The sequence below is a fragment of the Hordeum vulgare genome, chromosome 2H (genome assembly GCF_904849725.1).
Source record: "Hordeum vulgare subsp. vulgare chromosome 2H, MorexV3_pseudomolecules_assembly, whole genome shotgun sequence".
NCBI lineage: Eukaryota > Viridiplantae > Streptophyta > Magnoliopsida > Poales > Poaceae > Hordeum > Hordeum vulgare.
Window position 1 is genome coordinate 618606887 of NC_058519.1, and position 23060 is coordinate 618629946.

Consider the following 23060-nt stretch of genomic DNA (forward strand, 5'->3'; position numbering starts at 1 on the left):
CAAGGTACCGTGATTCCACTATAGGTGCCCTTGAAGGCGGCGACCGAACCTTTACAAACAAGGTTGGGGAAAACTCCACACAAAGCTTGGAGGCTCCCAACTAGACCACGAAGCTTCACCACAATGGAATATGGCTTCGAGGTGACCTCAACCGTCCAGGATGCTCAAACACCCTAGAGTAACAAGATCCGCAAGGGATTGGTGGGGGAATCAACTTTTCTCTTGGTGGAAGTGTGGATCTAGGCCTTCTCAATCAATCCCTAAAGAATCAACAAGTTTGATTGGCTAGGGAGAGAGATCGGGCACTTTTGAGCTTGGGGCGCAACAATGGAGCTTAGAGAGGTAAGAGATAAGGTTCCACAGCTAGAAGAACCCTTTATATAGTGGGGGGGGGGAAATCAGACCGTCTTCCCACTCTCTGCCCGAGCTCCAGCGGTACTACCGCTGGCACTTCAGCGGTACTACCGCTGACCAGGGGCGGTACTACCTCCGCCTAGAGGTACTACCGCTGGGCCCCTGGTAGTGCAAAAGCACTACCACCGCCAAGAAAGTCTTCGCAAAAAGGTCCGTCCACGAACTACCGCTAGGCAGGCGGTACTGAGCTCCTGGAGCGGTACTACCGCTGACCAGGGGCGGTACTACCGCCAGCCAGCGGTACTACTGCTGGGGACCATTTTGCAAGGAGGAAAGAAACACTATGGCGGAGGCCGCTCCAAAGATGAAGGTAAGGGAGAATATGTGAAGTGTGCGCGTGCAAAGATAGATTCCACGCAAACCTTTCCACTACGGATCCCCTCTTAATAGTACGGCTTTTCTATGACTCAAATAAAGAGAATCGTAGAGAGCGTCGTGCTTCCGTTCCATGAATGAGGAGACGAGTCGTCTTGTGCCGTTGACGTGTGTTATCTGAAACCTTAACACACACGGTTAGTCCTCTACGGTACTGTCATCAATCACCAAAATTACTTAGGCATAAACTATGCCCCAACAATCTCCCCCTTTTTGGTGAATTGATGACAATACCGGATTTGCACAGAGAGTAATATGAGAACAAAAAGATAGAGATATATGACAATACGGTGCATATGACTCACAACATATGATGGAAATAAATATCACATAAGTTCATGTCTCACAAACGATAGCAAACAAGAAGCAAACCAAGTTCAAAGCAAACCACGAAAGAAAGCAAAGCAAAGTTCGACTATGAAAGCAAATCTAGCTCCTAGACTCTCTCCCCCTTTGGCACAAGACACCAAAAAGGGGCACACCTAACGCCACAGGTGGTTACTCCTCATCCTCAGCATCGCCAGACTCTTCGGTACCCTCCTGATCGTCCTGCTCCTCCTCTTCCTCCTCATCGCCAGACCACTGGTAACCTTGAGCCTGCATCCAAGTAGCCTCTGGAGTGATGTCGTCCTGTGATCCGCTGGAGATGTCCACATCAAGAGTCCTGAGAACACGCTTGTGCCTCTGGCGGCTCTCCTTCTGAGCCACGTGCGTCTGGTACTGACCCTTAGCCTGCATACATAATAGAGTCTTCATCTTATCCTGCAGTTTGATGGCCCAAGATGGCATGGCAGAAGAGCGGGACTGAGAGGCGGTTCCTCTGTCAGCAGCAGTCTCTATGTCAGTATCCATGTGCTGAGAGGAAGTTGATGGGTTGGCCCATTTCTCCTTGACGCGAAGCTTGATCGGGTCGTGCACAATGTAGTCAGACTGAGCGTAGAGCACCTCCTCCGGAAAAGCATCTTGCCACTTCTGACGAATATAAGAGAACAGATAGGGCCCGTAGATGGGAACCTTACGCATGATGATGCAGTTCCAGAGCTCCGTGAACATCACATCAGAAATATCAAGAGGGGCAGACTCCTTAGTCATCACCTCCTCACAAAGCAGCAGCATCTCAGCCAAAGAGCCATGAACCTCGTCGAAGTTACCAATGCGAGGGAAGAGGGTGTTGCGAAGGATCCGATGCATGATGTCCAGATGCTTGGGGAGCACACCCTTCCTCAAATAGAGTTGTTGCAATCTGTCCTTTGCGGCGGGCCTATCGGTGGGGGCTGCAGCATGTGGACGTAACCCAAGTGGAGTGTCAGCTCCCTGGAAGTCAACCTTGAGGAATGTCATGAATTCACGCCAGGTACCGGTCATCTTCTGAGTCCCAGTCATCCACACCATAGAGCGCTCTTCATTAGGAGAGAAGCGGACCGTGACATAGAACTGAGCAACAGTAGTGGGGTCAAAATCTGCCTTGAAAGTGATGATATCCTTGATGCCCAGTTTGTCAATCAGAGTGAGGGCATCACCAAAATAGTCCAGGTTCCGCTGAAGATGAGCTAGGTCAATCCACTGAACGGGGACATAGTTCTTCTTGAAATGCATGACAATATCACGGTAGATCCTGCACTGATCCTTTGCCCAAACATGATCAACATCCTTGATCACAGCCTTCTCTTTGAGATAATGGTTCTGAGTGCGAAACCGCAGAAAGTCCTTGGGGGACATTGTTCGGACATTGATCCTCTTATCCTTGCTCGCGGTCTTCTTGAAGGACTGCTTTTTGGGTTGCAGACCTGAGGTGGCAGACCCCTCGGGAGCCTCTGGGTTGCGATACTGCTTTGACTGCGTGTCCCATGGAGGGTTCGAACGGCGAGAACTACGTGTGACACAAAACACACAGCAAAAAGAAGCGACAAAAAGAGTCAAGGCAATGAACTAGAAAAAGCAGAAAAATAAACACTTATTGCCAAGCACATGAAAAGAATGCACAGTGAATCCTCCTGGCGGTAGTACCGCTGGGGTCCTAGCGGTAGTACCGCTACCCCTGGCGGTAGTACCGCTGGGGGTCCTAGCGGTAGTACCGCTACCCCTGGCGGTAGTACCGCTGGGGTTTGACTTTCAGATCTGACAGATAAAAATAGACCTCATGCATAGGGCTACACGATTTTTACGAGGGGCATGGGCTGTATATGAACACTAAGAACTCCACCCCAGCCCTACTCACATGAGGATCACAGGTAACACCGAAAGAAGTACATGCCTAGGCAAGAGAGAGCAAGTTTTAGATCTAATCCAAACATAGTTCAAGTGCTAGATCTAAAACAAGTAAATCCTAGGGCATGGCAAAATAATCAGCAAGGATTCATAGGGCCTACACTCCCCTCAAATATCTCCTTCATGCCATCCAAGAACAGGGCACAAGATTAAAGACATGGATCCAATCTCCCAATGCTCCTAACCCTAGAACAAGAACATCAACAAATAGAAGAAGGGGAGGAGCTTTACCGGGATTCATGGCCCTTGGAGGAGGAAGGAGAAATGGAGCAACCCCTCCAATCCAACGGAGAGAAGGAGCTCCACGAAACAAGATCAAAACAGGGGGATTTCGGGCTAGGGGAGGGAGGAGCCGCGAGGAAGAAGAAAGAGCCTGAGAAACACGGGCTCCCCCTCCTTTATATAGCCCAAGGGGTACGGGCCAGCGGTAGTACCGCTGTGGACCTGGCGGTAGTACCGCTGCCTGGCGGTAGTACCGCTGGATGCAGCGGTAGTACCGCTGGGGTCCTGGCGGTAGTACCGCTCCCCCTTCAGACAGCCCTAAAAATTTCCTAGCAGGTTGTGTTAGATGGGAAGCCTGGCGGTAGTACCGCCATACCTAGCGGTAGTACCGTTGGGGTCCTGGCGGTAGTACCGCTGGGGTCCTGGCGGTAGTACCGCTACCCCTGGTGGTAGTACCGCTGCAAATATCACAACGCGGCCTAGGATAAGAGAAGAACTTGGGCAAATGACAAGTAAGTAAAAAAGAGATAGCACCTAGAAAAATGTACTGACTTGTCATTGTATATCCTTTCTTCTATACAAAAGAGAGGTGGGAGGGGCGGTGGCCGAGGCCACCTATGTTTGAGACAATGGTATGACACCGCGAAGAATTATCCTTGGGTTCATGACCAATGCTCGTCTTTGAAGCACAAGTGCCATTTTACAATGGCTAAAGTGAAAGACTAGATTGATTTATGCATAATGGGGGGAGGGAAAGTTCATTGAGAGAACAACACTCCCCCTATGTCCATGCCTACATCTAGACCAAGATGGAATGCAAAGTGAGGTGCAACATGCCTACTTTCAATCCACATTACTGGAATCAATGATATTCAGCTCATGCCTTAACTCTCGGAACCTTGCTTCATCTAGCGGCTTAGTGAAAATATCTGCAAGTTGCTCTTCAGTGTGGATGAAGTGAACCTCAATATCACCTAGCTTGATATGTTCACGAATGAAGTGATGACGAATATCAATATGTTTGGTTTTGCTATGTTGCACTGGGTTGAGGGAAATCTTGATAGCGCTTTGATTGTCACATAGAAGAGGCACTTTGTCACAAGTGACACCATAATCCTTTAAAGTTTGCCTCATCCATATAAATTGTGCACAACAACTTGCAGCTGCCACATACTCAGCTTCGGTGGATGATAAGGAGACGCAATTCTGCTTCTTTGACGACCAACTTACCAATGAGCGACCAAGGAATTGGCATCCTCCAGACGTTGACTTCCTCTCCACACAATCTCTTGTCCAATCTGAGTCAGAATAGCCAACTAGATTGAAGTTTGTTCCTTTGGGATACCAGAGGCCAAAGTTTGGGGTATGAGCCAAAGTTTGGAGTAGCCTTGAGCCACCAATCTTGCCTTGTTTCGAATCACAATCCCATTGGCATCTTGCTTGTTCTTGAATATCCATTTGGTCCCGATGACATTATGTTCCTCCGTTGGCCTAGGCACTAAATCCCAGACTTGATTGCGCTCGAAGTTGTTAAGTTCTTCGTGCATGGCCATAAGCCAATCTTCATCATCGAGCGCTTCCTGTACCTATTGAGGTTCACAATTCGAAACAAACGCGTGATGCTCACAATAATTCCAAATCTGTTGACGGGTGGATACTCCCCTTTTTATACTGCCAAGTACATTCTTCATAAGATGTGACTTGACTCTCAGCTTGTTCGCAATCTTGGCTGCTCGACGCTCCAAGAGTTCTTCATTAGATAACGGGGGAGCATCGACTTGTTTCCTTTGCTTGCCCTTGCGTCTTGAGCCGGTTGTTGGAGCTCTAGAAGGGAATTGTGAGACAGTCTCCTGATCATCTTGTCCTTCGACTTGAGCAGGTTCACTAGTTTGTTCTTGTATTTGTGGTTGCTCTTGATCTTGATCTTGTGCTTCTACTTGGTATGGATCTCGGGGTTGCACTTGATCTTGATCATGAGCAGGTTCGGAGTCTTGGGGTAGTGCTTGAATATCCTGAGACACATCATCATTGTTGGGCAATTTATCTTGACCTTGAGCTAGTTTATTTTGTTGAGAGCCTTCTCTTTGTTCATCGGAAGCGTGTGGGGCTTGTGGAGGTGATGGCTCCACTTGAGTAGAGCATTGTCCTTCTCCTTTGGTCACAAGGGGTTCCTCAATGGGGAGTATTTGATCAATCCCCATTCTTCTTATAGCTTGGGGAGGAATTTCATCACCTACATCACCAAGACCACTTTGCTCCACTTGGGAGCCATTATTTTCATCAAACTCTACGTTACACATCTCCTCAATTAGTCCGGTGGACTTGTTGAGGATACGGTAAGCATGAGAGTTTGTAGCATAACCAACAAAAATACCCTCATGTGCTCTAGAATCAAATTTATCTAACCGTGCTCCTTTCTTGAGAATGAAACACTTACAACCGAATACCCGGAAGTACTTGAGATTGGGTTTGTTTCCAGTTAGAATCTCATACAGAGTCTTGTTTAAGCCTTTGCGGATGTAGAGCCGATTGGATGCATGACATGCTGTGTTGATGGCCTCTGCCCAAAAGGTATATGGAGATTTGAATTCTGCCATCATTGTCCTTGCAGCGTCTATCAAGGTCCGGTTCTTCCTTTTTGCCATGCCGTTTTGCTGAGGGGTATATGGTGCAGAATATTGGTGCTTTATTCCCTCATCACCTAGAAACTCATCTAAGGTGTAGTTCTTGAACACGGTGCCGTTGTCACTCCTAATCATCAAGATCTTTGCTTCATGTTGACGTTGCGCTTCATTAGCAAAGTTGATGACCGTTTGTTGAGTTTCACTCTTCTTTTTAAAGAAATATACCTAGGTATATCTTGAGTAGTCGTCAACAATCACTAAGCAATACTTTCTGCCTCCAAGACTATCAAATGATGGAGGACCAAACAAATCCATATGGAGAAGTTCCAATGGCCTCTTAGTGTAGATAAGAGTCGTTGGACGATGTGCAGTTTCATGAATCTTTCCTTCAATGCAGGCACTGCATACACGATCTTTAGCAAAGCTCACATTTGTTAGTCCATGAATATGGTCCCCTGTCAGAAGACTTTGCAAAGATCTCATATTGACATGAGCTAAACGGCGATGCCAAAGCCAGCCCACGTCAACTTTAGCCATTAAACATGTCGCAGTCTTAGTGGGTCGCTTTGAGAAGTTCACCACATAAAGACCATTTTCGACATGTCCAACATAGGCTACTTTAAGAGTCTTGCTCCTCAGGAGGACCACAGTACTAAGATTAAAGAATGTGGAAAAACCCATAATTGCGAGTTGACGAACCGAAAGTAAATTGTAGGCAAGTGACTCAACAAGCATGACCTTCTCAATAGACAAATCTTGAGAGACGACCACCTTACCAAATCCCAATACCTTTGAAGAGGATGCATCGGCGAATTGGACATGGGTGGGCATAGATGGAGAAGGATGCACATCCACCACTAAGTCCTTGCTTCCGGTCATATGATTTGTTGCTCCACTATCGAGCAACCATGACACCCCACCGGAAGGAAACTCCTGCAATAGATCAAGGCTTGGTTTTAGGTACCCATTTTTAATGGGTCCTTTCATGTTAGAGACAAGGGTCTTAGGAACCCAGATAGCCCATTCAATATCCTCATCGTAGGAACCAACAAATGTGGCATAAACATGCCCATCACTAGCACAACACAAGACATAAGAAGAATTGAGTTTGCCGGCTATGTTAGTAGGAACGGTTTTGCCCTTCTTGAGGTTCCCATAGTCCACCTTGTTCCTGTTCACCTTCTGAGTCCCCTCACCCTCTTTGACAAAGATGTCCATGAGGGTGGGAGATCGTTTGTTCTTGTTCCTCCTTTTACCTTTTGACTTGGAGGTAAGTCCAAGTCCTTCCTTTCCTACAACACCCTTTTGAGTGCTCAAGAGATCGTTTAGACTCTTCTCACCTTGTATGCATGCCACAAGGCCCTTCTCAAGTTTCTCCTTTAACTTGGCATTTTCTTCCACAAGATGTACATGCTCACAACAGGGGTTAGTTGCACAAGCATTATCAATTAACACAAAGGGAGGACAAGTAGAGATCTCCTTGGTAAGCTTTACTTGGAGTTGATCATGAGACTCTTTCAGAGAGAAATGAGCACCTTTCAAGGCCTTGTGGGCCTTGTCAAGTATGTCAAACTCCTCTTTGAGTCTGTCATGGCCAACCCCAAGAGCATACTTTTCAGATTTAAGCATACGAGTAAGAACAACATCATGATCTAGTTTCTTTTGCATTTTAGCGCAGTCATCGTTATATGACTCCTCAAGAGCCAAACGAAGAGTGCGCTCCTCTTCTAGAGCATTAGATAATTCGGCAATTTCATCGGCATAGTCACGACTGTGTCCCTGAAGCTCGGAGATGGTCTCCTCATGAGACTCAATGAGGTCAGTGGCCTCACCCAGTTGTTCCAAGAGAGCAACAAAGTGCTTCTTGGGTTCTCCCTTAATAGTGCACAGAAACTTGTCGAGATCATGCTCATTAAGTTCCCCAACATCACTATCTTCAACACAATTTAACAATGAAGGAGCAGAAGCAATGTTGGTCTTAATGATCGGAGTTACCTGATTGATACCTTTTGCCATGAGGCACTTGGTGATGTGGTTCTCGTTGGGGGCGTTGAAGAGAGACGCCTTCTGGGGAGAGGTAGTGGCAATAGCAACAGTTGCCGTTGCCACTGTATCATCATCATCACCATCATCATCTGAAGGATACTCTTCAAGGGCCACCATCCCTTTTGGGTGAGGTTTCTTCACAAAGTTGTTCTTGATTAGAAATGATTTGGTTTTATCTTTGCGAATGAGCTTGCCTCCGTTGTCTTCCCTTTTCTCATAGGGACATTCGGCCACGAAGTGACTCACGTTACCACAATTATAACATGTCCTTACTCGTTGTTTGGGTTTGAATCCACTCGAGTTGTTCTTGGTGAAGGTGGGTCTTGAGTTCCTCTTGTTGCCCCAGAATTGCCTTGATGCAAGAGCCATGTGCTCATGATAGGCATACTTTGTGTCTTCAGGGCAGCCCTCCTCTTCCTCATCTTCTTCTTCTTCTTCAAGCATTGCTTTTGCTTTCAACGCAAGGTTGGGTGAAGTTGTCTTTGATCGAACACGAGCAAGAGCATTGTCGGCTGTTTCGTTCATGATTGACATTGCAATGAATTCATCCAATACCTTGTTGGAATTATGCCCTAGAGGCAATAATAAATATAGTTATTATTATAATTCCTGTATCAAGATAATCGTTTATTATCCATGCTATAATTGTATTGAATGAAGACTCATTTACATGTTGATCGTGTCATTTTGTTGCTACTGTTTTCTGCGTGTCAAGTATTTGTTCCTATGACCATGAGATCATATAACTCACTAACACCGGAGGAATACTTTGTGTGTATCAAACGTCGCAACGTAACTGGGTGACTGTAAAGATGCTCTACAGGTATCTCCGAAGGTGTTCGTTGAGTTAGTATGGATCGAGACTGGGATTTGTCACTCCGTGTGACGGAGAGGTATCTCGGGGCCCACTTGGTAATACAACATCACACACAAGCCTTGCAAGCAATGTGACTTAGTGTAAGTTGCAGGATCTTGTATTACGGAACGAGTAAAGAGACTTGCCGCTAAACAAGATTGAAATAGGTATGCGGATACTGACGATCGAATCTCGAGAAAGTAACATACCGAAGGACAAAGGGAATGACATACGGGATTATATGAATCCTTGGCACTGAGGTTCAAACGATAAGATCTTCGTAGAATATGTAGGATCCAATATGGGCATCCAGGTCCCGCTATTGGATATTGACCGAGGAGTCTCTCGGGTCATGTCTACATAGTTCTCGAACCCGCAGGGTCTGCTCACTTAAGGTTCGACATTGTTTTATGCGTATTTGAGTTATATGGTTGGTTACCGAATGTTGTTCGGAGTCCCGGATGAGATCACGGACGTCACGAGGGTTTCCGGAATGGTCCGGAAACGAAGATTGATATATAGGATGACCTCATTTGATTACCAGAAGGTTTTCGGAGTTACCGGGAATGTACCGGGAATGACGAATGGGTTCCGGGAGTTCACCGGGGGGGGGGGGCAACCCACCCCAGGGAAGCCCATAGGCCTTGGGGGTGGCACACCAGCCCTTAGTGGGCTGGTGGGACAGCCCAAAAAGAGCCCTATGCGCCATAGGAAGAAAAATCAAAGAGAAAAGAAAAAAAAAGAGGAGGTGGGAAAAGGGAGAAGGACTCCACCTTCCAAACCAAGTTGGACTCGTTTTGGGGTGGAGACCTTCCCCCCTTGGCTCGGCCGAAACCCTTAGGGGTCCTTGGACCCCAAGGTAAGGCTCCCCCTCTTCCCCCTATATATACGGAGGTTTTAGGGCTGATTTGAGATGACTTTTCCACGGCAGCCCGACCACATACCTCCACGGTTTTTCCTCTAGATCGCGTTTCTGCGGAGCTCGGGCGGAGCCCTGCTGAGACAAGATCATCACCAACCTCTGGAGCGCCGTCACGCTGCCGGAGAACTCTTCTACCACTCCGTCTCTCTTGCTGGATCAAGAAGGCTGAGATCATCGTCGAGCTGTACGTGTGCTCAACGCGGAGGTGTTGTCCGTTTGGCACTAGATCGTGGGACTGATCGCGGGACGGTTCGTGGGGCGGATCGAGGGACGTGAGGACATTCCACTACATCAACCGCGTTCACTAACGCTTCTGCTGTATGGTCTACAAGGATACGTAGATCACAAATCCCCTCTCATAGATGGACATCACCATGATAGGTCTTCGTGCGCGTAGGAAATTTTTTGTTTCCCATGCGACGTTCCCCAACAGTGGCATCATGAGCTAGGTTCATGCATAGATGTCTTCTCGAGTAGAACACAAAAGTTTTTGTGGGCGGTGATGTGCGTTTTGCTGCCCTCCTTAGTCTTTTCTTGATTCCGCGGTATTGTTGGATTGAAGCGGCTTGGACCGACATTACTCGTACGCTTACGAGAGACTGGTTTCATCGCTACGAGTAACCCCGTTGCTCAAAGATGACTGACAAGTGTTAGTTTCTCCAACTTTAGTTGAATCGGATTTGACCGAGGAGGTCCTTGGATGAGGTTAAATAGCAACTCATATATCTCCGTTGTGGTGTTTGCGTAAGTAAGATGCGATCCTACTAGATACCCATGGTCACCACGTAAAACATGCAACAACAAAATTAGAGGACGTCTAACTTGTTTTTTCAGGGTATGCTTGTGATGTGATATGGCCAACGATGTGATGTGATATATTGGATGTATGAGATGATCATGTTGTAATAGATAATATCGACTTGCACGTCGATGGTACGGCAACCGGCAGGAGCCATAGGGTTGTCTTTATACTAATGTTTGTGCTTGCAGATGCGTTTACTATTTTGCTAGGATGTAGCTTTAGTAGTAATAGCATGAGTAGCACGACAACCCCAATGGCGACACGTTGATGGAGATCATGGTGTGGCGCCGGTGACAAGAAGATCATGCCGGTGCTTTGGTAAATGGAGATCAAGGAGCACGTGATGATGGCCATATCATGTCACTTATGAATTGCATGTGATGTTAATCCTTTTATGCACCTTATTTTGCTTAGAACGACGGTAGCATTATGAGGTGATGTCTCACCAAAATTTCAAGACGAAATTGTGTTCTCCCCGACTGTGCACCGTTGCTACAGTTCGTCGTTTCGAGACACCACGTGATGATCGGGTGTGATAGACTCAACGTTCACATACAAGCTGGGAAGAAGGATTATGTCCTTAATGCTGCGCTAGGAGATGAACCACCCACTACGGCTGATCAGGATGTTAAGAACGCTTGGCTAGCACGTAAGGAGGACTACTCAATAGTTCAATGTGCAGTCTTGTATGGCTTAGAACCGGGACTTCAACGTCGCTTTGAGCGTCATGGAGCATTTGAGATGTTCCAGGAGTTGGAGTTTATCTTTCAGAAGAACGCCCGGATCGAGAGGTATGAGACCTCCGATAAATTCTATGCTTGCAAGATGGAGGAGAACTCGTGTGTCAGTGAACATGTGCTCAAAATGTCTGGGTACTCAAACCGTCTAGCTGAGCTGGGGATTGAACTCCCGCAAGAGGCTATCACTGATAGAATCCTTCAATCACTTCCGCCAAGCTATAAAGGCTTTGTGTTGAACTACAACATGAAATGGATGAACAAGTCACCCGGCGAGTTGTTTGCGATGCTGAAAGTCGCAGAGTCTGAGCTCCGTAAAGAGCATCAAGTGTTGATGGTGAATAAGACCACTAGTTTCAAGAGAAACGACAAAGGCAAGAAGGGTAATTCAAAGAAGAGCGGCAAGCCTGTTGCTAATCCGACGAAGAAACCCAAAGCTGGACCTAAGCCTGAAACAGAGTGTTACTATTGCAAGGGTATGGGTCACTGGAAGCGCAATTGCCCCAAGTATCTGGCTGATAAGAAGGCGGCCAAAGAAAAATCAGGTATATTTGATATACATGTTATTGATGTGTACTTAACCGGCTCTCGTAGTAGTGCCTGGGTATTCGATACCGGTTCTGTTGCTCATATTTGCAACTCGAAACAGGAACTGCGGAATAGACGAAGGCTGGCGAAAGATGAAGTGATGATGCGCGTAGGAAATGGTTCCAAGGTTGATGCAATCGCCGTCGGCACAGTTTCACTTCAGTTACCATCAGGATTAGTTATGAACTTGAATCATTGTTATTTAGTGCCTGCGTTGAGCATGAACATTATATCTGGATCTTGTTTATTGCGAGACGGTTACTCTTTTAAGTCAGAGAATAATGGTTGTTCTATTTCTATGAGTAACATCTTTTATGGTCATGCACCCAATGTGAGAGGATTGTTCATATTGAATCTTGATAGCGATACACACATACATAACATTGAGACCAAAAGAGTTAGAGTTAACAATGATAGCGCCATATTTTTGTGGCACTGCCGCTTAGGTCATATTGGTGTAAAGCGCATGAAGAAACTCCATGCCGATGGACTTTTGGAGTCACTTGACTTTGATTCACTTGACACGTGCGAACCATGCCTCATGGGCAAGATGACTAATACTCCGTTCTCCGGAACAATGGAGCGTGCAAGTGACTTGTTGGAAATCATACATACCGATGTGTGTGGTCCGATGAGCGTAGAGGCACGCGGCGGATATCGTTATTTTCTCACCTTCACTGACGATTTGAGTAGATATGGTTATGTCTACTTAATGAAGCACAAGTCTGAAACATTTGAAAAGTTCAAGCAATTTCAGAGTGAAGTTGAAAATCATCGTAGCAAGAAGATCAAGTTCCTACGGTCTGATCGTGGGGGTGAATATCTAAGTTTCGAGTTTGGTGCTCACTTAAGACAATGTGGAATTGTTTCACAGTTGACACCGCCTGGAACACCACAGTGTAATGGTGTGTCCGAACGTCGTAATCGTACTTTATTAGAGATGGTGCAATCTATGATGTCTCTTACTGATTTGCCGTTATCGTTTTGGGGTTATGCATTAGAAACAGCTGCATTCACTTTAAATAGGGCACCATCAAAATCCGTTGAGACGACACCATACGAACTGTGCTATGGCAAAAGGCCAAAGTTGTCGTTTCTTAAAGTTTGGGGATGTGATGCTTATGTCAAAAAGCTTCAGCCTGAAAAGCTGGAACCCAAAGCGGAAAAGTGCTTCTTCATAGGTTACCCAAAAGAGACAGTTGGGTACACCTTCTATCTCAAATCCGAGGGCAAAGTGTTTGTTGCTAAAAACGGAGCTTTTCTCGAGAAGGAGTTTCTCTCGAGAGAATTGAGTGGGAGGAAGATAGAACTTGACGAGGTTGTTGAACCTTTCATCCCTCTGGATGGTGGCGGAGGGCAAGGGGAAACCTCTGTCGTTGCGACGCCGGTTGACGAGGAAGTTAATGATGATGATCATGAAACTCCGGTTCAAGTTTCTGTCGAACCACGCAGGTCGACGAGACCACGTGCTGCTCCAGAGTGGTACGGTAATCCCGTCTTATCAATCCTGTTGTTGGACAACAATGAACCTGCATATTATGAAGAAGCGATGGTGGGCCCAGATTCCAACAAATGGCTAGAAGCCTTGAAGTCCGAGATAGGATCCATGTATGAGAACAAAGTGTGGACTTTGGAGGTACTGCCTGAGGGCCGCAAGGCTATTCAGAATAAATGGATCTTTAAGAGGAAGACGGATGCTGACGGCAATGTGCCCGTTTATAAAGCTCGACTTGTGGCAAAGGGGTTTTCACAAGTTCAAGGAGTTGACTACGATGAGACATTCTCACCCGTAGCGATGCTTAAGTCCGTCAGAATCATGTTAGCAATAGCTGCATTTTTCGATTATGAAATCTGGCAGATGGATGTCAAAACAGCGTTCCTTAACGGTTTCCTTAAGGAAGAATTGTATATGATGCAACCCGAAGGTTTTGTCGATCCTAAGAATGCTAACAAGGTGTGCAAGCTCCAGCGATCCATTTATGGACTGGTGCAAGCATCTCGGAGTTGGAACAAACACTTTGATGAGGTGATCCAAGCATTTGGGCTTATACAAGTGGTTGGAGAATCTTGTATTTACAAGAAAGTGAGTGGGAGCTCTGTGGCGTTTCTAATATTATATGTGGATGACATATTACTGATTGGAAACAACGTAGAGTTTTTGGAGAGCATAATGGATTACTTGAATAAAAGTTTCTCTATGAAGGACCTAGGAGAAGCTGCTTACATTCTAGGCATTAAGATCTATAGGGATAGATCAAAACGCCTCATAGGACTTTCACAAAGCACATACCTTGATAACGTTTTGAAGAGGTTCAAAATGGAACAGTCCAAGAAAGGGTTCTTGCCAGTTTTACAAGGTACGAGATTGAGTAAGACTCAGTGCCGAGCAACTGATGAGGATAGAGAGCATATGCCCTCCGTCCCCTATGCTTCAGCCATAGGTTCTATCATGTATGCAATGCTGTGCACTAGACCGGACGTTAGCCTGGCCATAAGTATGGCAGGTAGGTTCCAGAGTAATCCAGGAGTGGATCACTGGACAGCGGTCAAGAATATCCTGAAGTACCTAAAAAGGACTAAGGAGATGTTTCTCGTGTATGGAGGTGACGAAGAGATCGCCGTAAAAGGTTACATCGATGCAAGCTTTGACACAGATCCGGACGACTCTAAGTCGCAAACCGGATACGTATTTATTCTTAATGGGGGTGCGGTAAGCTGGTGCAGTTCCAAGCAAAGCGTCGTAGCAGATTCTACATGTGAAGCGGAGTACATGGCTGCCTCGGAGGCGGCTAAGGAGGGTGTCTGGATGAAGCAATTCATGACGGATCTTGGAGTGGTGCCAAGCGCACTGAATCCAATAACCTTGTTCTGTGACAACACGGGTGCCATTGCCTTAGCAAAGGAACCGCAGTTTCACAAGCAGCCCAGACACATCAAACGACGCTTCAACCTCATCCGCGACTACGTCGAAGGAGAGGATGTAAATATATGGAAAGTGCACACGGATCTGAATGTAGCAGACCCGCTGACTAAACCTCTTCCACGGCCAAAGCATGATCAACACCAGAACTGTATGGGTGTTAGATTTATTACAATGTAATTCGCATGATGATGTGAGGGCTAGATTATTGACTCTAGTGCAAGTGGGAGACTGTTGGAATTATGCCCTAGAGGCAATAATAAATATAGTTATTATTATAATTCCTGTATCAAGATAATCGTTTATTATCCATGCTATAATTGTATTGAATGAAGACTCATTTACATGTGTGGATACATAGACAAAACACTGTCCCTAGCAAGCCTCTAGTTGGCTAGCCAGTTGATCAAAGATAGTCAGTGTCTTCTGATTATGAACAAGGTGTTGTTGCTTGATAACTGGATCACGTCATTAGGAGAATCACGGTGATGGACTAGACCCAAACTAATAGACGTAGCATGTTGATCGTGTCATTTTGTTGCTACTGTTTTCTGCGTGTCAAGTATTTGTTCCTATGACCATGAGATCATATAACTCACTAACACCGGAGGAATACTTTGTGTGTACCAAAGATACAACATACGGGTTCACAAATAATACGACAATGAGGTGAACCCTAAAGAAGCTAACAACGAGAGCTATTACAACAAGTAAGATATAGTCACAAGCATAAGTAAATACAAAGTAAAGGATAGAGATAACCACAAGTGGAACCGATGGAGACGAGGATGTGTTACCGAAGTTCCTTCCCTTTGACAGGAAGTACGTCTCCGTTGGAGCGGTGTGGAGGCACAATGCTCCCCAAAAAGCCACTAAGGCCACCGTATTCTCCTCACGCCCTCGCACGATGCAAGGTACCGTGATTCCACTATAGGTGCCCTTGAAGGCGGCAACCGAACCTTTACAAACAAGGTTGGGGCAAACTCCACACAAAGCTTGGAGGCTCCCAACTAGACCACGAAGCTTCACCACAATGGAATATGGCTTCGAGGTGACCTCAACCGTCTAGGATGCTCAAACACCCAAGAGTAACAAGATCCGCAAGGGATTGGTGGGGGAATCAACTTTTCTCTTGGTGGAAGTGTGGATCTAGGCCTTCTCAACCAATCCCTAAAGAATCAACAAGTTTGATTGGCTAGGGAGAGAGATCGGGCACTTTTGAGCTTGGGGCGCAACAATGGAGCTTAGAGAGGTAAGACATAATGTTCCACAGCTAGAAGAACCCTTTATATAGTGGGGGAAAAATCAGACCGTTTTCCCACTCTCTGCCCGAGCTCCAGCGGTACTACTGCTGGCTGCAGCGGTACTACCGCTGGCACTCCAGTCGTACTATCGCTGACCAGGGGCGGTACTACCGCCGCCTAGCGGTACTACCGCTGGATGCAGCGGTACTACCGCTGGAACTCCAGCGGTACTACCGCTGGGCCCGTGGTAGTGCAAAAGCACTACCACCGCCAAGAAAGTCTTCGCAAAAAGGTCCCCCATGAACTACCTCTAGGCAGGCGGTACTGAGCTCCTGGAGCGGTACTACCGCTGACCAGGGGCGGTACTACCGCCAGTCAGCGGTACTACCGCTGGCTGCAGCGGTACTACCGCTAGCATTCCAGCGGTACTACCGCTAGGGCCAGCGGTACTGTTGGAATTATGCCCTAGAGGCAATAATAAATATAGTTATTATTATAATTCCTGTATCAAGATAATCGTTTATTATCCATGCTATAATTGTATTGAATGAAGACTTATATACATGTGTGGATACATAGACAAAACACTGTCCCTAGCAAGCCTCTAGTTGGCTAGCCAGTTGATCAAAGATAGTCAGTGTCTTCTGATTATGAACAAGGTGTTGTTGCTTGATAACTGGATCACGTCATTAGGAGAATCACGTGATGGACTAGACCCAAACTAATAGACGTAGCATGTTGATCGTGTCATTTTATTGCTACTGTTTTCTGCGTATCAAGTATTTGTTCCTATGACCATGAGATCATATAACTCACTAACACCGAAGGAATACTTTGTGTGTATCAAACGTCGCAACATAACTGGGTGACTATAAAGATGCTCTACAGGTATCTCCGAAGGTGTTCGTTGAGTTAGTATGGATCGAGACTGGGATTTGTCACTCCGTGTGACGGAGAGGTATCTCGGGGCCCACTCGGTAATACAACATCACACACAAGCCTTGCAAGCAATGTGACTTAGTGTAAGTTGCGGGATCTTGTATTACGGAACGAGTAAAGAGACTTGCCGGTAAACGAGATTGAAATAGGTATACGGATACTGACGATCGAATCTCGGGCAAGTAACATACCGAAGGACAAAGGGAATGACATACGGGATTATATGAATCATTGGCACTGAGGTTCAAACGATAAGATCTTCATAGAATATGTAGGATCCAATATGGGCATCCAGGTCCCGCTATTGGATATTGACCGAGGAGTCTCTTGGGTCATGTCTACATAGTTCTCGAATCCGCAGGGTCTGCACACTTAAGGTTCGACGTTGTTTTATGCGTGTTTGAGTTATATGGTTGGTTACCAAATGTTGTTCGGAGTCCCGGATGAGATCACGGACGTCACGAGGGTTTCCGGAATAGTCCAGAAACGAAGATTGATATATAGGATGACCTCATTTGATTACTGGAAGGTTTTCGGAGTTACCGGGAATGTACCGGGAATGACGAATGGGTTCCGGGAGTTCACTGGGGGGGGAACCCACCCCGGGGAATCCCATAGGCATTGGGGGTGGCGCACCAGCCCTTAGTGGGCTGGTGGGACAGCCCAAAAGAGCCCTATGCTCCATAGGAAGAAAAATCAAAGAGAAAAGAAAAAAAAAGAGGAGGTGGGAAAAGGGGGAAGGACTCCTCCTTCCAAACCTAGTTGAACTCGGTTTGGAAGGGGAGAACTCCCCCCCTTGGCTCGTCCGAAGACCTTAGGGGTCCTTGGACCCCAAGGCAAGGCTCCCCCTCTTCCCCCTATATATACGGAGGTTTTAGGGCTGATTTGACACAACTTTGCCACGGCAGCCCGACCACATATCTCCACGGTTTTACCTCTAGATCACGTTTCTGCGGAGCTCGGGCGGAGCCCTGCTGAGACGAGATCATCACCAACCTCCGGAGCGCCGTAATGCTGCCGGAGAACTCTTCTACCTCTCCGTCTCTCTTGCTGGATCAAGAAGGCCGAGATCATCGTCGAGTTGTACGTGTGCTGAACGCGGAGGTGCCGTCCGTTTGGCACTAGATCGTAGGACTGATCGCGGGACGGTTCGCGGAGCGGATCGGGGGACGTGAGGACGTTCCACTACATCAACCACGTTCACTAACGCTTCTGTTGTACGGTCTACTAGGGTACGTAGATCACACATCCTCCCTCGTAGATGGACATCACCATGATAGGTCTTCGTGCGCGTAGGAAAATTTTTGTTTCCCATGCGACGTTCCCCAACAGTGGCATTATGAGCTAGGTTCATGCATAGATGTCTTCTCGAGTAGATCACAAAAGTTTTTGTGGGCGGTGATGTGCGTTTTGCTGCCCTCCTTAGTCTTTTCTTGATTCCGCGGTATTGTTGGATCGAAGCGGCTCGGACCGACATTACTCGTACGCTTACGAGAGACTAGTTTCATCGCTACGAGTAACTCCGTTGCTCAAAGATGACTGGCGGGTGTCAGTTTCTCGAACTTTAGTTGAATCGGATTTGACCGAGGAGGTCCTTGGATGAGGTTAAATAGCAACTCATATATCTCCGTTGTGGTGTTTGCGTAAGTAAGATGGGATCCTACTAGATACCCATGGTCACCACGTAAAACATGCAACAACAAAATTAGAGGACGTCTAACTTGTTTTTGCAGGGTATGCTTGTGATGTGATATGGCCAACGATGTGATGTGATATATTGGATGTATGAGATGATCATGTTGTAATAGATAATATTGACTTGCACGTCGATGGTACGGCAACCGGCAGGAGCCATAGGGTTGTCTTTATAACTAACGTTTGTGCTTGCAGATGCATTTACTGTTTTGCTAGGATGTAGTTTTAGTAGTAATAGCATGAGTAGCATGACAACCCCGATGGCGACACGTTGATGGAGATCATGGTGTGGCGCCGGTGACAAGAAGATCGTGCCGGTGCTTTGGTGATGGAGATCAAGGAGCACATGATGATGGCCATATCATGTCACGTATGAATTGCATGTGATGTTAATCCTTTATGCACCTTATTTTTCTTAGAACGACGGTAGCATTATTAGGTGATCTCTCACTGAAATTTCAAGACGAAATTGTGTTCTCCCCGACTGTGCACGTTGCTACAGTTCGTCGTTTCGAGACACCACGTGATGATCGGGTGTGATAGACTCAACGTTCACATACAACGGGTGCAAAACAGTTGCGCACGCGGAACACTTGGATTAAGCTTGATAAGCCTAGCATGTGCAGACATGGCCTCAGAACACATGAGACCGAAAGGTCGATCATGAATCATATAGATGATATGATTAGCATGGGGATGCTTACCACTGAAACTATGCTCAACTCACGTGATGATCGGACTTGAGCTAGTGTAAGTGGATCATGAACCACTCAAATGACTAGAGAGATGTACTTTTTGAGTGGGAGTTTAGCGAGTAATTTGATTAAGTTAAACTCTAATTATCTTGAACATAGTCTAAGTCCACTTTGAATATATTTGTGTTGTAGATCATGGCTCACGCGACAGTCACCCTGAATTTCAATACGTTCCTAGAGAAAGCTAAGTTGAAAGATGATGGAAGCAACTTTGTAGACTGGGCTCGTAATCTTAAGCTAATATTACAAGCTGGGAAGAAGGATTATGTCCTTAATGCTGCGCTAGGAGATGAACGACCCGCTACGGCTGATCAGGATGTTAAGAACGCTTGGTTAGCACGTAAGGAGGACTACTCAGTAGTTCAATGTGTAGTCTTGTATGGCTTAGAACCGGGACTTCAACGTCGCTTTGAGCGTCATGGAGCATTTGAGATGTTCCAGGAGTTGAAGTTTATCTTTCAGAAGAACGCCCGGATCGAGAGGTATGAGGCCTCCGATAAATTCTATGCTTGCAAGATGGAGGAGAACTCGTCTGTCAGTGAACATGTGCTCAAAATGTCTGGGTACTCAAACCGTCTAGCTGAGCTGGGGATTGAACTCCCGCAAGAAGCTATCACTGATAGAATCCTTCAATCACTGCCGCCAAGCTATAAAGGCTTTGTGTTGAACTACAACATGCAAGGGATGAACAAGTCTCCCGGCGAGTTGTTTGCGATGCTGAAAGTCGCAAAGTCTGAACTCCGTAAAGAGCATCAAGTATTGATGGTGAATAAGACCACTAGTTTCAAGAGAAACGGCAAAGGCAAGAAGGGTAATTCAAAGAAGAGCGGCAAGCCTGTTGCCAATCCGACGAAGAAACCCAAAGCTGGACCTAAGCCTGAAACAGAGTGTTACTATTGCAAGGGTATGGGTCACTGGAAGCGCAATTGCCCCAGGTATCTGGCTGATAAGAAGGCGGCCAAAGAAAAATCAGGTATATTTGATATACATGTTATTGATGTGTACTTAACCGGCTCTCGTAGTAGTGCATGGGTATTCGATACCGGTTCTGTTGCTCATATTTGCAACTCGAAATAGGAACTGCGGAATAGACGAAGGCTGGCGAAAGATGAAGTGATGATGCACGTAGGAAATGGTTCCAAGGTTGATGCAATCGCCGTCGGCACAGTTTCACTTCAGTTACCATCAGGATTAGTTACGAACTTGAATCATTGTTATTTAGTGCCTGCGTTGAGCATGAACATTATATCTGGATCTTGTTTATTGCGAGACGGTTACTCTTTTAAGTCAGAGAATAATGGTTGTTCTATTTCTATGAGTAACATCTTTTATGGTCATGCACCCAATGTGAGAGGATTGTTCATATTGAATCTTGATAGGGACACACACATACATAACATTGAGACCAAAAGAGTTAGAGTTAACAATGATAGCGCCATATTTTTGTGGCACTGCCGCTTAGATCATATTGGTGTAAAGCGCATGAAGAAACTCCATGCCGATGGACTTTTGGAGTCACTTGACTTTGATTCACTTGACACGTGCGAACCATGCCTCATGGGCAAGATGACTAAAACTCCGTTCTCCGGAACAATGGAGCGTGCAAGTGACTTGTTGAAAATCATACATACCGATGTGTGTGGTCCGATGAGCGTAGAGGCACGCGGCGGATATCGTTATTTTCTCACTTTCACTGACGATTTGAGTAGATATGGTTATGTCTACTTAATGAAGCACAAGTCTGAAACATTTGAAAAGTTCAAGCAATTTCAGAGTGAAGTTGAAAATCATCGTAACAAGAAGATCAAGTTCCTACGGTCTGATCGTGGGGGTGAATATCTGAGTTTCGAGTTTGGTGCTCACTTAAGACAATGTGGAATTGTTTCACAGTTGACACCGCGTGGAACACCACAGCGTAATGGTGTGTCCGAACGTCGTAATCGTACTTTATTAGAGATGGTGCAATCTATGATGTCTCTTACTGATTTGCCGTTATCGTTTTGGGGTTATGCATTAGAAACAACTGCATTCACTTTAAATAGGGCACCATCAAAATCCGTTGAGACGACACCATACGAACTGTGCTATGGCAAAAGGCCAAAGTTGTCGTTTCTTAAAGTTTGGGGATGTGATGCTTATGTCAAAAAGCTTCAGCCTGAAAAGCTGGAACCCAAAGCGGAAAAGTGCTTCTTCATAGGTTACCCAAAAAAGACAGTTGGGTACACCTTCTATCTCAAATCCGAGGGCAAAGTGTTTGTTGCTAAAAACGGAGCTTTTCTCGAGAAGGAGTTTCTCTCGAGAGAATTGAGTGGGAGGAAGATAGAACTTGACGAGGTTGTCGAACCTTTCATCCCTCTGGATGGTGGCGCAGGGCAAGGGGAAACCTCTGTCGTTGCGACGCCGGTTGAGGAGGAAGTTAATGATGATGATGATGAAACTTCGGTTCAAGTTTTTGTCGAACCACGCAGGTCAACGAGACCACGTGCTGCTCCAGAGTGGTACGGTAATCCCGTCTTATCAATCCTGTTGTTGGACAACAATGAATCTGCATATCATGAAGAAGCGATGGTGGGCCCAGATTCCAACAAATGGCTAGAAGCCATGAAGTCCGAGATAGGATCCATGTATGAGAACAAAGTGTGGACTTTGGAGGTACTGCCTGAGGGCCGCAAGGCTATTCAGAACAAATGGATCTTTAAGAGGAAGACGGACGCTGACGGCAATGTGACCGTTTATAAAGCTCGACTTGTGGAAAAGGGGTTTTCACAAGTTCAAGGAGTTGATTACGATGAGACATTCTCACCCATAGCGATGCTTAAGTCCGTCAGAATCATGTTAGCAATAGCTGCATTTTTCGATTATGAAATCTGGCAGATGGATGTCAAAACAGCGTTCCTTAACGGTTTCCTTAAGGAAGAATTGTATATGATGCAACCCGAAGGTTTTGTCGATCCTAAGAATGCTAACAAGGTGTGCAAGCTCCAGCGATCCATTTATGGACTGGTGCAAGCATCTCGGAGTTGGAACAAACACTTTGATGAGGTGATCAAAGCATTTGGGTTTATACAAGTGGTTGGAGAATCTTGTATTTACAAGAAAGTGAGTGGGAGCTCTGTGGCGTTTCTAATATTATATGTGGATGACATATTACTGATTGGAAACAACGTAGAGTTTTTGGAGAGCATAATGGATTACTTGAATAAAAGTTTCTCTATGAAGGACCTAGGAGAAGCTGCTTACATTCTAGACATTAAGATCTACAGGGATAGATCAAAACGCGTGATAGGACTTCCACAAAGCACATACCTTGATAAAGTTTTGAAGAGGTTCAAAATGGAACAGTCCAAGAAAGGGTTCTTGCCAGTTTTACAAGGTACGAGATTGAGTAAGACTCAGTGCCCAGCAACTGATGAGTATAGAGAGCATATGAGCACCGTCCCCTATGCTTCAGCCATAGGTTCTATCATGTATGCAATGTTTTGCACTAGACTGGACGTTAGCCTGGCCATAAGTATGGCAGGTAGGTTCCAGAGTAATCCAGGAGTGGATCACTAGACGGCGGTCAAGAATATCCTGAAGTACCTGAAAAGGACTAAGGAGATGTTTCTCGTGTATGGAGGTGACGAAGAGCTCGCCGTAAAAGGTTACGTCGA